Consider the following 15,397-nt stretch of genomic DNA (forward strand, 5'->3'; position numbering starts at 1 on the left):
TCTGATCACACACGTCAATGTGACATGAGATAATGCGGTGCTTTTATAATATCCATTACCTGCTATTAATAATTAGTAAGATAACTCAAGGCGGTCGCTTCATGCTGACTTACCACCACCCACACAATCAAATTTATTAAGCGTCATTGCAATAATATCTAATATTGCAATAATAAATTATCTCCCGAACATCCATAGGATCCAGACAAATTAGGAGGTTTGAAAGATAAGCAATGCATTTACAGTCAAAACTTCATGATTTTTCAAATTAAATACCTACGCTAGTTAAAGTCACTCACTAATTAAATAATAAATCCTATGTAAAGTTGCTACACGCAAACTGCCACATTTCCGGTCTAATTAAAAGTCAGACTTTAAAAGTTTTAAAACGAATCGTTGTAGGCGCCGGGAACCTAAAATAAACTCTATAGTAGTATCTGTAAAAAACTTTTAATTAACAGCATTTCAAAATTGTCCCAAGAATATGATGCGCGATTCCGGCTGCCGGAGCTGCCAATAGTGTTGTCGATTAATCGATAATATCGATAGTATATCAATTAGTTTTTTTCCACTGCAACACTATGGGTAAAAAGCAATACTGTGATCTATCCATAGTATCGTCCATGGAATCCAATGAAATATCGTCAAATTAATATCGATAGTCAACGATATTTTAGGTTATACAAATTAGATGGAGTGCAAAAGAAACGTCTCGACAAATTTTACCCCATTTCTAACACTGATCTTTGATTTAATCAGTTCCGTTCCGATAGAAGATGTTGACTTTATTCATTGGTTCAACGGTTATCATTAGTAAACAAAATGCGGATAGCATTGACTTATATATTACTAGCGTAAGGACAGGCCCAACCGCTCTAGAAAATGACACCCTCGCGTTGGCCCTAAAACCTCATAAATCTGTCATAATTTGTATGAATTTAGGGCCAGCGCGCGGGTGCCATTTTCTTTTGACAAAACGTTCTGACGGGCGTATCCTTCCTTTTGAAATCATTGGCGGATAGTTTTTGCTTTGTTTTGTATGCATGAGACACTTCATAATGTTCATATATTGTTAATTAATATTGGACTATCGAGGGGCAATCGACATTGGCCTTTTTGGGCGGTAGCACTATAGGACAGCATTGCGATAAACAGCTGAGGCAGAAAACAGTGTTACTCATCGCCCATTACAAACAATCCCGGGTAACAAAAACGATATACTTTCCGAGGCCCTAGTATACGTAACTTTGCGGTAATGTAATTTTCACTGTCCTCGTAACTTGGCCAATGTTTAGTTTTAATTGTCTTGAAAACGGTCAATCGGATGTTGGTAACTCTTTTCCGATTTCCCGCTGGGGTTCTCGGATGATGCAGCGAAAGCTCCTTTAAAACTGACGTACTATGTCCTTTTCATTGCTCATGAGTGTATTATGTAGTCGTATTCGTACCTACCTGTTTATGTACTTTTAACAAATATGTAAACTGCATCCCCAGTAAGCAAACTATTACTACACTCACGGGCAATGAAAAGGTTCCACTGAGAAAAGCACCAAATTACTCCTAAATGGCAAAGGTTAGCTTAATGACGCCTTCTGCAACGTTGAAGTACATTTAACAGAGCATCAGGATAAACTAAAAACAATATTTTTTTGTAATTTTTTTATATTAGGTATATGTTTGAAAAAAATCAGGTTGTTTGGTATCGGCATTTTGTGAGTGGACCTTTTTCATTGCCCGTGAGTGTATTATCGGTTTAGTATGCCAATTATTGTAAACCGTTTGCTAGTTTTGCGATCACCGTCCTCATAATAATAAATATAGTATTGACAATACTGTTTCTGTACTTTCAGAAACTTTCTGTATCCCACACACCTCTTTTACGAACATTGCCAAGTCCTATCAGTCCGCCAACTCTTTATCCTCCAATCAATTTTAAAACAACATTCTTCTGTGCATCAACTGATTCAAAAACCCCCTAAAAGACGACAGTTTAAAATTTACCAACAGGTCCTTTTATCTATAATAAATTGAACAAAATACTAATGATTAACAACTTCATAAAACATAAAGCTAAATTCGTTATCACAAATTATCTACTTAATCTATCATACTCGGAGACTGAAAGCATATTAGAAATAGTGCAGTAGACACTACTAATTTTGTTTTGTTTTCTGCCTAGTCTAATATATTTAACACAAAACAAATTTCCTGAGAAAACACACACACACACACACATACACACACACACACACTCACACACATACACACACACATACACACATACACACACACACACACTCACACACATACACACACACGCGCGCACAGACACCCACACACTGGTTATAAAATTTATTTAAATTATTATTTGATTTTGTGTTCTATTTTTGTTTATTTACCAGTAAGGCCCTAATCTGGAAGAGAACTGACTTCTGAAATACAGATTTATATCTAGTTCGGAAAACAGTGCTCAATATAATTTGTACGCATGTTTTTGGTGAAATAAATAAATCTTTAAATCTTTAAGCTAGTCAATTGTTTTTTTAAGGACATCGACGTGATTCGACCAAACAAGGCTAAAGTGTTCAAACTGTTACAGTTCTAATAAAGATTCAAGGTTTTGGTCACAGTACAACTGTATAATTTATGATTAGACTTTATAGATTATATAATATTGTAAAAATAGTACCTCTAATACTATACTAGTATGTTATACTTATTTTAATTTATCGGTGTATTCATCATCTTTATAAAAATGTGTTATTTGATTAATGTTGTGACATTTTGAAATTATCAATGTGGCAATACTAGCCAGTCCCTCACAGAACGACTAACGGTTGAGAAAGTATAAAAGGGAGGACTGGCTGGTATCGCCCTCTTTCCTGCTTCGAATTTTGTGAAAATAGGACGTCACTATGCCCGTTTGTGTACCGAAATACCTATAAGATTAAAGTGATTTAATTGTTTAAAAAGTGAAACGTATTTTCATTTATCAAACTCCTGAGTCGTTAAAGCTCAGAAGTTGGATAAATCGGTGTTGTTTTTACACGGATTGGACTTCACGCACCACAAAACGTAAGTTTTTAGTTATTTTTTTTTTTGCATACGATAGGACAATATGATTTATTTTAACTACTTATGCTACCAAACATATTTGCGTATTATTTTCCTTCCTATCACTTTTTGTACTGTGTTGTAAGTGTTGTGAAGATTATAGTTTGGTTATCTACCAATTTTACCATGTGCTTAAGCTTAAACTCTGCCCGTCGGTGCATGTGCTTAACCTTAAATTTTATGTAGGACGGGATTAGCCTGTATGTAAAACAATGCACTAGTTACCAAAACATATTAAGAATTTGAGAGCTAATCCATTCGTTATCGCTCTTGCAATGCTTAGTTGTCCTAAATAGGGATAGGCATTTCTGCAAACATTAATTTTAGGTTTGAAAATTTTATTTAAGTAAAAATACGTGTGTATAAATGAGTGATCATCGCTTACCTAATGACTTTGAGTTCTTTACAACGTTTCTTTTCATATAATATAATTATATCAAATACTAATGTGATCGTTTTTGTCTGCAACTCGAGGTTGGGAAGAATGCCCAGGCTTGGACTTCGACATAGCCCTGAGCCACCAAGGAGCCGCAGCCGCTCCCGAGGTGTGACACCGAGACGCAGCCGTTCTCGGGAGCGCCGCAGCACCCAGTATGATGATGGTGAGCCCCACCGGAGGCGGTCGAAACGGTCGCGCCGGTCAAAACGTCGCCGACGTGACGAGAGCCACTCCCGCAGCCGCAGCCGCATGGGGAGCAGCAGCGCGTCACCGCATAATAGACGCGAGAACCAAGGAGCAGATACAAGGTATTTGGAAACTCAAACAAAGTGTTTAGAAGGTCTTGTAAATGTTTTAAAGAACTTTAAAAATACAAATGAACGTGATAAATTCCCTGTGCTGCATAACGTGATTCCTGAATTTGACCCATTGTGCAAAGAACAATCGATTGATGTTTGGCTTCATAAAATAGAAGAGTGCGCTAAGATTTACGGTTGGGATGAATCACAGATCACCCACTATGCGTTACCCAAGTTGACCGGCGTTGCGAAGAGTTGGTACCAAGGATTACCTAGTCTAATGTTTTCATGGCCCGAGTGGCAGACTAAGTTAAGAGAAACATTTCCATCTAGAATTAACTATGCAGAGATTTTGACTGACATGTTAGGTAGAAAAGTTCGCTATGGGGAGTCACTAGAAATGTACTATTACTCAAAAATCAATTTGCTTAATAGGTGCGAAATAACAGGGCAACGGGCTGTTGATTGTTTGATTTATGGAATAGAGGATAGGAGTGTAAAACTAGGAGCACAAGCAGCAGAGTTCACGGAACCTGAGCAGCTACTAAAATTTTTAAAAACTGTTAAAGTTGGACAAGATAGGAACAATACGGATCAAAATAAATCAAAGGATAAAGATAGGCGCGCCTACCTCTCAAATAACTCTAATCCTACAAATAACAATCCTAAAACTAGTACACCTACGCAAAAATCCAATTACAGTCGTGTCACATGTTATAATTGCAATGAAATTGGACACCCTTATTTCCGCTGTACAAAACCAAAAGTACAATGTACAACATGTAATTTGCGAGGCCACGTGGCCACGGACTGCAAGACTACTATAACTAACGCGGATAATAAAACAAAATCGGTATTACAAATTGAAAACAATGGTGATACTAGTTCGAAATACAAGATGCCGGTTAAGATTAATGGAATGATTTTGAACTGCCACGTTGATTTAGGTAGTGAAGGTACTCTTATCCGTGTCAGTGATGCAAAGCGATTGAATTTAGAATGGAAACCTGTTGGAGGTCCATTGCTTAGGGGTATAGGTAATGTGCCATACTGTCCTCTGGGTGTAATTTTTGCAACTGTGGAAGTACAGGGGGTAACTGAGAGTGAAGTTGAAATACTTGTTGTCGACGATAGTTTAATTAACTGTCCGGTGCTACTGGGTCACACTTATACAGAAAGACCAACAATTAACATCACAAAAACAGACTCTGACGTCATAATAAAAAAAGTGAATAAGACTCAATACGAAAAATGCGAATTAATTTGCGCAAGAGAAATTATAATAAAACCAAGTGAAATCAACACTGTTTCTGTAAAATGTGCGTATAATTTTTCAGGGACTGTTTATGTTAATGGTTCAGTTAGGGGTTGCATAGATAAGTCTTATTACTTTCTCCCAGGGGAATATGACGTAAAGCAAGGCTTAAGTAGTATTCTGGTACAAAATGTAAGTAACAATGATATAATTTTCAAATGTGGTGACTTACTAACGCGCAGTAGACGTCTTGATCGAACATACCAAGTAAACAAAGTTGACTGCTGCTTTGACGAGATATCAGATAAATCATCAATTAAATGCGGAAATCAAGTCACAACCACACAAAAAGAAACTATTAAAGATTTACTCGATAAATACTCGTCATGCTTTTCAACTGGCTTGAGTGACTTGGGGTTTACAACCGAAACTGAAATGGTGATTGATCTGATAGACGCGGAGCCGGTCGTTTACCGACCATATAGGATGTCACAATCGGAGCGCGAAAAGGTGAGGGTCATGGTTGACGATATGTTGCAAAATAAAATCATACGAGAATCTAACTCGCCGTATGCTAGCCCTATCTTATTAGTAGATAAGAAAACAGGGGAAAAACGACTCTGCGTAGATTATCGCGCCCTTAATCGTAAAACTAAGCGTGAACATTATCCTTTGCCCAGAATAGAAGACCAATTGGATCTATTACATGGTAATTGCCTTTTTGTGACACTTGACCTTGCTTCCGGCTACTATCAGGTGCCTATTGCAGAGGCATCCCGCGAAAAAACAGCATTCGTAACACCGGACGGACAGTACGAATATAACCGTATGCCGTTCGGTCTAGTAAATGCCCCGTCGGTTTTTATGCGAACCATGAATAAAATCGTTGAAAAATCTCCCGTGCGCTCTTACGTACTCTTGTATATGGATGACGTTTTAATACCAGCAAAATCATTTGATGAGGGTATACACAGGCTTGAGGAGGTACTAAAATTGTTCAAGGAAAGCGGACTTACCTTAAAACTAAGCAAATGCAACTTTTTTTTTGACAAAATCGATTACTTAGGCTATGAAGTAAGTGCTAATGGTATAAGACCGGGTTCTCAGAAGACAGATGCTATTTCAAAATTTCCGACTCCTAAAAATGTCCACGATGTTAGAAGATTTATCGGTCTTGCTAGTTTTTTTAGGAGGTTTGTCAAAGGATTTGCCACAATAGCTCGCCCAATGACTCAACTTTTAAAAAAGGACGCCGTGTGGACTTGGGGTACAGAGCAGATACACGCGTTTGAAAAATTAAAACAATGCTTGACAGAAAGACCAGTTTTGGCCATTTACAACCCAAGTGCTGAGACCCAACTTCACACAGACGCTAGTAAATTTGGCGTAGCAGGCATTCTATTGCAAAAAGATGAAAGTGGAGCCTTTAAGCCAATAGCATATTATAGCAGGCAAACTACGGCAGATGAGCAAAAGTATCACTCTTTTGAGCTCGAGACTCTTGCGATTATAGCCTCATTACAAAAATTTCGGACGTATTTGATAGGCATACATTTTAAAATTATGACTGATTGCAATGCTGTAACAACTGCTTTGACTAAACGCGATGTAAATAATAGGATTTCACGTTGGTGGATTCAATTTATGGAGTACGATTGCGAAATTGTGTACAGGCCCGGTGAAAGAATGGCTCACGTAGATGCCTTGAGTAGGGGTGCTATTGAGGGTGAACAAATCGTACCAGAAGCAATAGACATATTTTCTTTAAATATAGAAGACTGGTTAACAACCGTACAACAAGCAGATGATGACATAAAAAAAATTTCGGACATATTAAAAGATCCTAAAACACGGGATGTTACTGACACGTTTAATAAATATGAGCTAAAAAATGGTCGCGTATTTCGGAAGATTGATGACAAAACATCCCGTTGGGTAGTTCCTAAGGGGGCCAGGTGGCAAATTTTACGGAATAACCATGATGATATTGGACATTTTGGTTACGAAAAAACATTGTCGAGAATAAAGGAATCCTTTTGGTTCCCAAAAATGAGACGGTTCGTAAAAAAATATGTAGCAGCGTGCTTAGAATGTGCTCATCATAAAATGCCTAGCGGAGCAAAACAAAATGCTTTACATCCGATACCAAAAATTGATATTCCATTTCACACTATTCATGCGGACCATCTGGGACCATTTATACGAACAAAGCGCGGAAATACTTACATCCTTGTGATCGTAGATGCCTTTACAAAATATGTAAATCTTACAGCTGTCCGTAATACAAAATCTACGTCTAGTATCAGGGTATTTAGAGAACACTTTAGCTACTTCGGAACAGCGACGCGTTTGATAACTGATCAGGGAACTAGTTTTACAAGCACCGCTTTTAAAGCTTTTACAAAATCTGTTGGAATTAAACACATCCTTAATGCCGTGGCTACACCTCGTGCTAACGGCCAGGTGGAGCGATATAATCGCACTATCTTGGCTGCCTTAGGAGCCATGAATCATGACAAGCCTAACGGATCTTGGGATGATCACCTCCCTGACATACAGCTAGGAATCAATACAACTATTCATGCTACCACTAAGCAGACTCCAACCGAGCTTTTGTTTGGTCGTAATGTGACTAATCCATCCCAAGGACTGTTAAATGAAGTAATATCTGCAGCAAATTCTGAGGTATCAGAAGATGCATTAGCAGAAAAACGAGCAAAGGCAGACGAACTGATAAAAGAACAACAAGAAAAAGACAAAACTCGTGTTAATAAAAATGTAAAACCACCGCCAAATTATGCCGTCGGTGATCTTGTTAGGGTAATTAGAGCAGTGAAGGGCATTGAAGGTCAATCTAAAAAGTTAGAATGCAAACTAAAGGGGCCTTATAAAATAATCAAAATACTTCCTAATGATCGGTTTGTTATAGAGGACACACCACTCACGAGGTGCGGTAAGAAATATGAGGCTATAGTAGCAATTGATAAACTCCACCCATGGCTTTCGTTTTCCGTACCCATGTCGTCCGACCATGAATCTGAGGATGAAGGTTCAATTAGTGACACTATGACAGATAGTTAGGGACATAATGATAATATTAACAGAATTGTGATCACCTAGCGCGTGTATTATTTATAAATGAAACCTGGCGTTACTTATACTCATTTTGCAATAATATATCCACAATTAGAACTTACTTGACATGTCAGTCAGCTACTCTCCTTGATACGTAACTAAGTATAATTCGATAGTAAGTTATGTAAATACTAATAAATATAATCGATGTATAATATTCACGAATTTATGTAAAGTACACAAAAAAAAATACTGAGATGGTATAATACTATATACATAATTAATTAATTCGCTTCAAGACACACAAGTTACATGATATTAATTGTTTAAATTCATTATATCTGATAAATGGTATAGTTTATTAGTTATTAATTAGTCTGATCAACGTCAAGGATCTGACTTTAGATAAAGCTGAGTCTGATCAACGTCAAGGGTCTGACTTTAGATTAAGTTAGTCTGATCAACGTCAAGGATCTGACTATAGATTAAGCTGAGTCTGATCAACGTCAAGGATCTGACTTTATATTACGTTAGTCTGATCTACTTCAAGGATCTGACTTTATGATAAGTAAATCTGATCAACGTCAAAGATCTGATTTTAGATTAAGTTAGTCTGATCAATGTCTAGGATCTGACTTTAGGTCGTTAGTTCAATCGATGCGAAGGATCTTTTTTTTTATTAAAACATACTCGTGGTATTATACCTGTTATTTTAAATAAATAATATAAAATTGTATATTGTGCTGGAACTATGATGTAACAAATATGTATGAGCCTCTAAATATAAAAAAAAATTACACATTATTGTAATATTTAAGAAATATTATAGATTTCATTTGCAATTAGTTGATGATAACGAGAGACTCGTTACGGTCTGATGGCCGAGCTGTTACAGTTCTAATAAAGATTCAAGGTTTTGGTCACAGTACAACTGTATAATTTATGATTAGACTTTATAGATTATATAATATTGTAAAAATAGTACCTCTAATACTATACTAGTATGTTATACTTATTTTAATTTATCGGTGTATTCATCATCTTTATAAAAATGTGTTATTTGATTAATGTTGTGACATTTTGAAATTATCAATGTGGCAATACTAGCCAGTCCCTCACAGAACGACTAACGGTTGAGAAAGTATAAAAGGGAGGACTGGCTGGTATCGCCCTCTTTCCTGCTTCGAATTTTGTGAAAATAGGACGTCACTATGCCCGTTTGTGTACCGAAATACCTATAAGATTAAAGTGATTTAATTGTTTAAAAAGTGAAACGTATTTTCATTTATCAAACTCCTGAGTCGTTAAAAAACTATGCGAATAATAGATGGCGTAGACTTACTATCAATCTTTACGGTAAAAAGGTTATATTTTCAGTTTATTTCTTTTACTCTGTTGAGTGAGAAACTTTCCAAGGATTGATCGGTTTCTTGGGACCTCCAATTATTTGACAATATTAGCTACCTCTGTATTCGAAAAAGTTTATGCTACGATTGCCACCCCAAACGGTCACTCGTCATCTGCATCCAGCGGCTTCCCGCTACCTTCGCAGATCATCAGTCCAACGGGTTGGGGGGTGACCGTGTGTAAAGCGGTGCAAACCGTTTCATAAAATTATACATCGCCTGATAAAATAATGAAGCTGCCATTTTCTACTTAAAAGACCCATCACTGTAGCTGCCAAACCTATTATTTTAGCCACCTGCCATTACGTAGTTATTAAAATCTCCTTTCACATTATAATTATTTATACACTGGTTCCACTTACAAAATGCCAACACCAGATGTCCCCAATTCTTTTAAATATTAAATTTAAAATTTGAATATTTACGATTTTAGTTGGTAATATTCTGTTGAACTGTTAAATGTACCTCAATATTTCAAACGGATATTCTAGTCTATGAATAAGGTATCCTTTTCTGTTTAGGAGTAGGTGATTTGATGATTTTCTCACTTTAACTGTTTCATTGGTCGTATTATATTTAATGAACTGTGGTAGATGTGGTAGGTGTGGTGTGGCAGACCTTTGCGCGTATGGCATTGCTGGTATGAGCATTTCTGTATTGAACTATTATTCACACACACACGCACTCACGCCTTGTACTAATGTACTCCCTTGCGGGGTAGGCAGAGGTGCATTGCTGCACCCACTTTTCGCCAGAGTGTTATGTTAGTCCCAATGTAATAGGGGGCGGGCCTATTGCCATTTTACGGGCACATCCAAGACCCGAGAACAAATATCTGTGTTTAAACAAATATCTGCCCCAGCCGGGAATCGAACCCGGGACCTTCGGCTCAGTAGTCAGGGTCACTAACCACTACGCCATTCGGTCGTCAACTATTATTCAAAGGAAGTTATTGAAAATTCCAATGAGGAGATGAGAGAAAGGAACGTCTTGTCCGATAACAATGGGAAATAATCCACTACATTCTTTAGTACATTTTGAAAACTCTCGTTCCACATCTTATTCGATCTATATACCTACGTTTTATATAGACTTTTCAGCAAAAGTATATTAGTAAATTTTCATTTAGAAATTGCATGGGTATATTGGCTATGTCTAGGTACTGATCGCCGAAAACCCATATTAGTTTAAGATTTGACAACGCAATAATGTTGTAGGTACCTAAACAACAAGACTCAAGACTCTAATAAAATCTATTTAAGGTAGCTCCTTGTTTACGTTGCAAATTATGCAAGCTACGGCACGCAGCTTCAACTTTATAGCTACCAGGAATTTCAAGCTCTGCCTCTTCAGCTTCTAACGACTTGAGAGTCCAGGGGGTTACTCTATACTCACGAAAATCTAACGAACGAGAGCTGTCGTGCAAACGGCACGTTTAATGCAACGAGATAGAGTCGTAGCTGGCGCAGCAGCGCTCTGAAACTTATTTTTTCGCCATAGAGTAACCCCCCAGGTCTCAAAGATGCTTATAGCAGTCGCATACCTTTGCGACTAAGGCATAGTTTTAATAACTAGCAAACTAAAGGATACTACGCCCTGGTATGCTAAGTACGAACTTGAGGATTCCAGCGTTTGAGCGTTCATAGCACAAGCGAATATGTGGTCCATGCTTAGATTAACAATTTACGAACAAGATGCAGAGGGGAGACCCCGAGAAAGGTCCACGTATACTCGTTGGCCACTTGTGAACGTAACAACTTTAAACATAATTAAAGGCGCATAGTTGTTTGCTGCTCCGAATGTTTAATCATTTCGCTGATTTAATCAAATCCAGTTCATCGGTACACCCGTAAAGTTGCATGTTTTAATTTTGTAAAGTGCATCGTTATTTCATGTTACAAACATTCGTGACATGTCAAATTAAAAGTTTGGTGGTAGTAGTAGGTAATGCACTTTAAATATTATTTTTTGAAACACTTTTTCATCATATAATCCGCTGTTCTCTACACTATATTGAAATATTGATGTCTGGAAAATAAGGTATGCGGCTAATATGGCGATTGAAAAGACAGAAAAGAAGCGTTCAGTTTATAGTAAACTAGCTGTTCCCGCGAGCTTAACTTCGCCTTAAAAAGTTTTCCCGTGGGGATTCCGGGATAAAAAGTAGCTTAGGTTAGGGTCTAGTCTAGACCATTTGTATATCATATTTCATTCAAATCCGTTCAGTACTTTTGGCGTGAAAGAGTAACAGACAGACAGACACACTTTTGCATTTATAATATTAGTTAGGATAAATACCCAGTGCCTTGATCTTTTGTCTTGTCTTAAGCACAATGCTCTGGAGTCGTATATAACAGATAGCTGAGCTATCTACGATCCTTTATGCAAAATGAGGATGGTTGTTTCCCAAAGTGCATATTAAAACAGCGCGTTTTAACGAGCTATTATAATTTGGCGTTGGAGCTGTTTTAAAACTGCTTACAAGAAGTTTTAAATAACGTATTAGGAACACTATTACTGTCTTTATTACATGGCACTTTTATTTGTACCTAATTACTTAAGTTTATAGTTTTTAGAAAATAACTTTTTAAGTACCTACCTAATTACCTACAGCAAACTCCAAACAAACCCTAGACCGGCTGTAGTGTATGTCACTAACATGCTATAAGAATATACCTCATGATCAGAATAACCCTATAACCAATAAAAGAGCTAGATAACTAATAAATAAAATGGGAAAAATCTCATACATACTTAGTAAAATATAGCACGACACGAGTCGTATGACCTTTCCGTGGACAAATCCTTAAATGCTGGTTTTCTTTGAAAACGAACAAATTACAATTAAAAGGATTTGACCGCTGCCGCTGTCACAGGGGTTACGCTATGTTTCATAGCGGAGAGGAGCAATTTCGCACAAGATTTTTATCCCGTCTTGTCTTGAGCCTCGTGCTAGAGCGGTGGTACCTCAGTCGGGTAAGCGCCCGCTTCTCACGCAAGATATGCTGGTTCGAATCCCGGCGCTGACATGTATGCTAATGAGTTCTTTGAATTTACGTATAATGTATACCATCGCTCTTACGGTGAAGGAAAACATCGTGAGGAAACCTGCGAATCTAGATTTAGCACATCTACATGTGTGAACCCACGAACCCGCAGTGGACCAGCGTGGTGGGAAATGGTCCAAGCTTAGGAAGGCAGTTTAGACCTTGGGGATATGCACAAAGGTTCCACTCGAGAGAGCCAGGTGCAGGTACTTATACCCCCACAGAGAATAGAATAGAATAGAGCCTCGTGCTAGGTGTTCTTTACGTAGCACCGAGGTGTAAGATTGCATGTCTACAAGGTGATGCCAGCTTTGTGAGTCGCTGTGCTCATTAAATTAATTACGTGACACGGCGACTACGGGAAGGGTGGCTCAGCTTGGTTGGTTTTTTGTTCAACATTTTAATATTCATTGCTTTATGATTCTGCTCATGTTCAGTCATAAAAGATTAAGATTCTCTAAAAGTACCTAAAGTTTGATCCTAAGACTCACAGGTGGAAGAAAGAAGAATATTTCATCAATTACATAAAAATATGTACTTATACAAACACGGTAGAAAGGATGAACAAAGAAGTGAACCTTATTTTTAATAATAATAATAAATATGATAGATACATAATAAGATAACAAAATGAGCTCGGAATAATTTACATGACTTTTTTCCTAGAAACTAAGCAGAATATGTATATCTGAAGTTAAATATATCAGTGTAAATTGAAAGGCTGTACATGGCTGGATAGGTGTACATAACGTGAAATGTAAACGAAGCATCCAACAGAAACCGGATATCCGGCCGACCGGATGCATGAAACTGCATACATTGTTTGTATTTAATACTCGCATAAGAAATCAAACAAACAATACATGGTTAGGAAATACACTCAAGCACTCAGCAATGAAAATGTTCCCCCACAAAATGAAACCACCAAATGGCTATCGTTGGAAACCATATTTGCGATTACTTGGTAATAAAAAAAAAAAAAAAACACGCACTCACGCCTTGTACTAATGTACTCCCTTGCGGGGTAGGCAGAGGTGCATTGCTGCACCCACTTTTCGCCAGAGTGTTATGTTAGTCCCAATGTAATAGGGGGCGGGCCTATTGCCATTTTACGGGCACATCCAAGACCATGGTAATATATTGATACGCTTGTTAAATGTTTTCAAGTCTTCTTTTTAGGGCTACTTTGGTGCTATTGTCACTGTAATTTTTTCATTGCCCGTGTGTGTATGATTGGTTTTCGTGGTAAAAGATATATGATAATTTACAAATAGGTTACATAACGTTACCAGAAGAGGTTGAAGAAAGTGGCCACCCTCCGACATGTAGGCATTACTATCGATTCGTCTATTTTAAGTTGCTACTTCATTTGCATCGGTAGGACATCGTCCTCGGAAGGGTAGGCCGGGAGCATATTTAGGTACAGTTTTTAACCGACTTCAAAAAAAGGAGGAGGTTCTCAATTCGTCCGGACCTTGTTTTTTTTACACGCAGTTTACTAAATGAGCCTATAGACTAGTGTCTTAAATTTGAATTTTTTAGTTCGCTTTGTGAAGGTGATAAATAACAATGCTGATCTTTGTAATGGGCTTGGGACACTTTTCATACAAAATGCTCATTCTCTTTTCTCCTTCAGTTTGTGAAATAATTAAAAATGATTGTTTCTGTAGAAAAACATCCTACTTTTTATGCTACACTCCCGGGCTACAATTTAGGCGGGTCGAAGAAAACCCTGCGTGACTAGCCCACTGAATATAGATATTATTCTAGGCCTTATTCCGTAGTTCCTAAGTCCCTAAAGTAATTCCTTACAACTTTCGGTTTCACTCACAAAGTATTTACATATTATTTGGGTCTTCATTCATTAAAATGTAACGAAACTAAGCGTAATAAAGTCAAACTTGTTTTATTTGTAAGCTTCGCCTTGCATTTGTTAATCAATAATTTTGCCGCATTCAGATTTAAGTACTTAGGTTGATATTTTTTTATAGATTTTGACATACAAACACATCTGTACTAGACGTACAGATCATTATAACCGTCGGAAAGAGAATTGCCCAGCCATAGGTACAATAATTATTACCTACATACATACATACTTTCAGAAAACTGGAATCGATGTTAGGCAAATGTAATCCATTTGGTTCGCGCCACCCTGTCTATACGATTATACCCAGCCAACCCGCATAGTAACCACAGAACTGTGGCAATTACCTAACTAACGATAAAAACCCCAGACAGTCAAAAGTTAAAGTCGCATAGCTTTTAAACAGAATACCATTTTGTTAAAATCAAAACTCTGTTCAGCCGTTTCGTAGCCACTCAACCACAGACAAATACACGCAAACACACTCAGATACGTTAAACTTATAACACCCCTCTTTTTCCGTCGGGAGTTAAAATAGTAACCGGCGTGGGAATATCGGCAATAATCTCGCGATTGCTTCAGTCAAACGTCTGTTTTTGCGCAAAAAGCCAAACAAGTTTGATATAAATCCATAAATAACTCTCTGCTTGGCTTTTGATCTCTGGCTTTTGGAAATTTGTGAAAATTATCTTCCTTCCACATTAAAAGGTCACCAGCCAATATCTTGTATAGAAAAGCAAAACTTTATTTTGTTATTTAAAAGTATGACAAAGTAGTCATAATAATATAGGTACTTAACCACCTTTCGCTTTGAATTGAAAGCTTTATTACAAAAAAAAACATCTAAATCCATTCAGTAGTTTTTACGATACTTATAGTAAAAATATTCTCCAAC

The 15,397-nt window shown here is 37.3% G+C and overlaps 1 protein-coding gene across 19 annotated transcripts in view; it reads right to left on the reverse strand.

The window, feature by feature from the left end:
• The window catches only part of LOC105382695 (protein NDRG3), a 100,657-nt gene that overhangs the window by 31,320 nt on the left and 53,940 nt on the right, over positions 1-15,397 (reverse strand). The window lies entirely within an intron of this gene.

Source organism: Plutella xylostella, chromosome Z (genome assembly GCF_932276165.1).
Source record: "Plutella xylostella chromosome Z, ilPluXylo3.1, whole genome shotgun sequence".
NCBI classification, from domain to species: domain Eukaryota; kingdom Metazoa; phylum Arthropoda; class Insecta; order Lepidoptera; family Plutellidae; genus Plutella; species Plutella xylostella.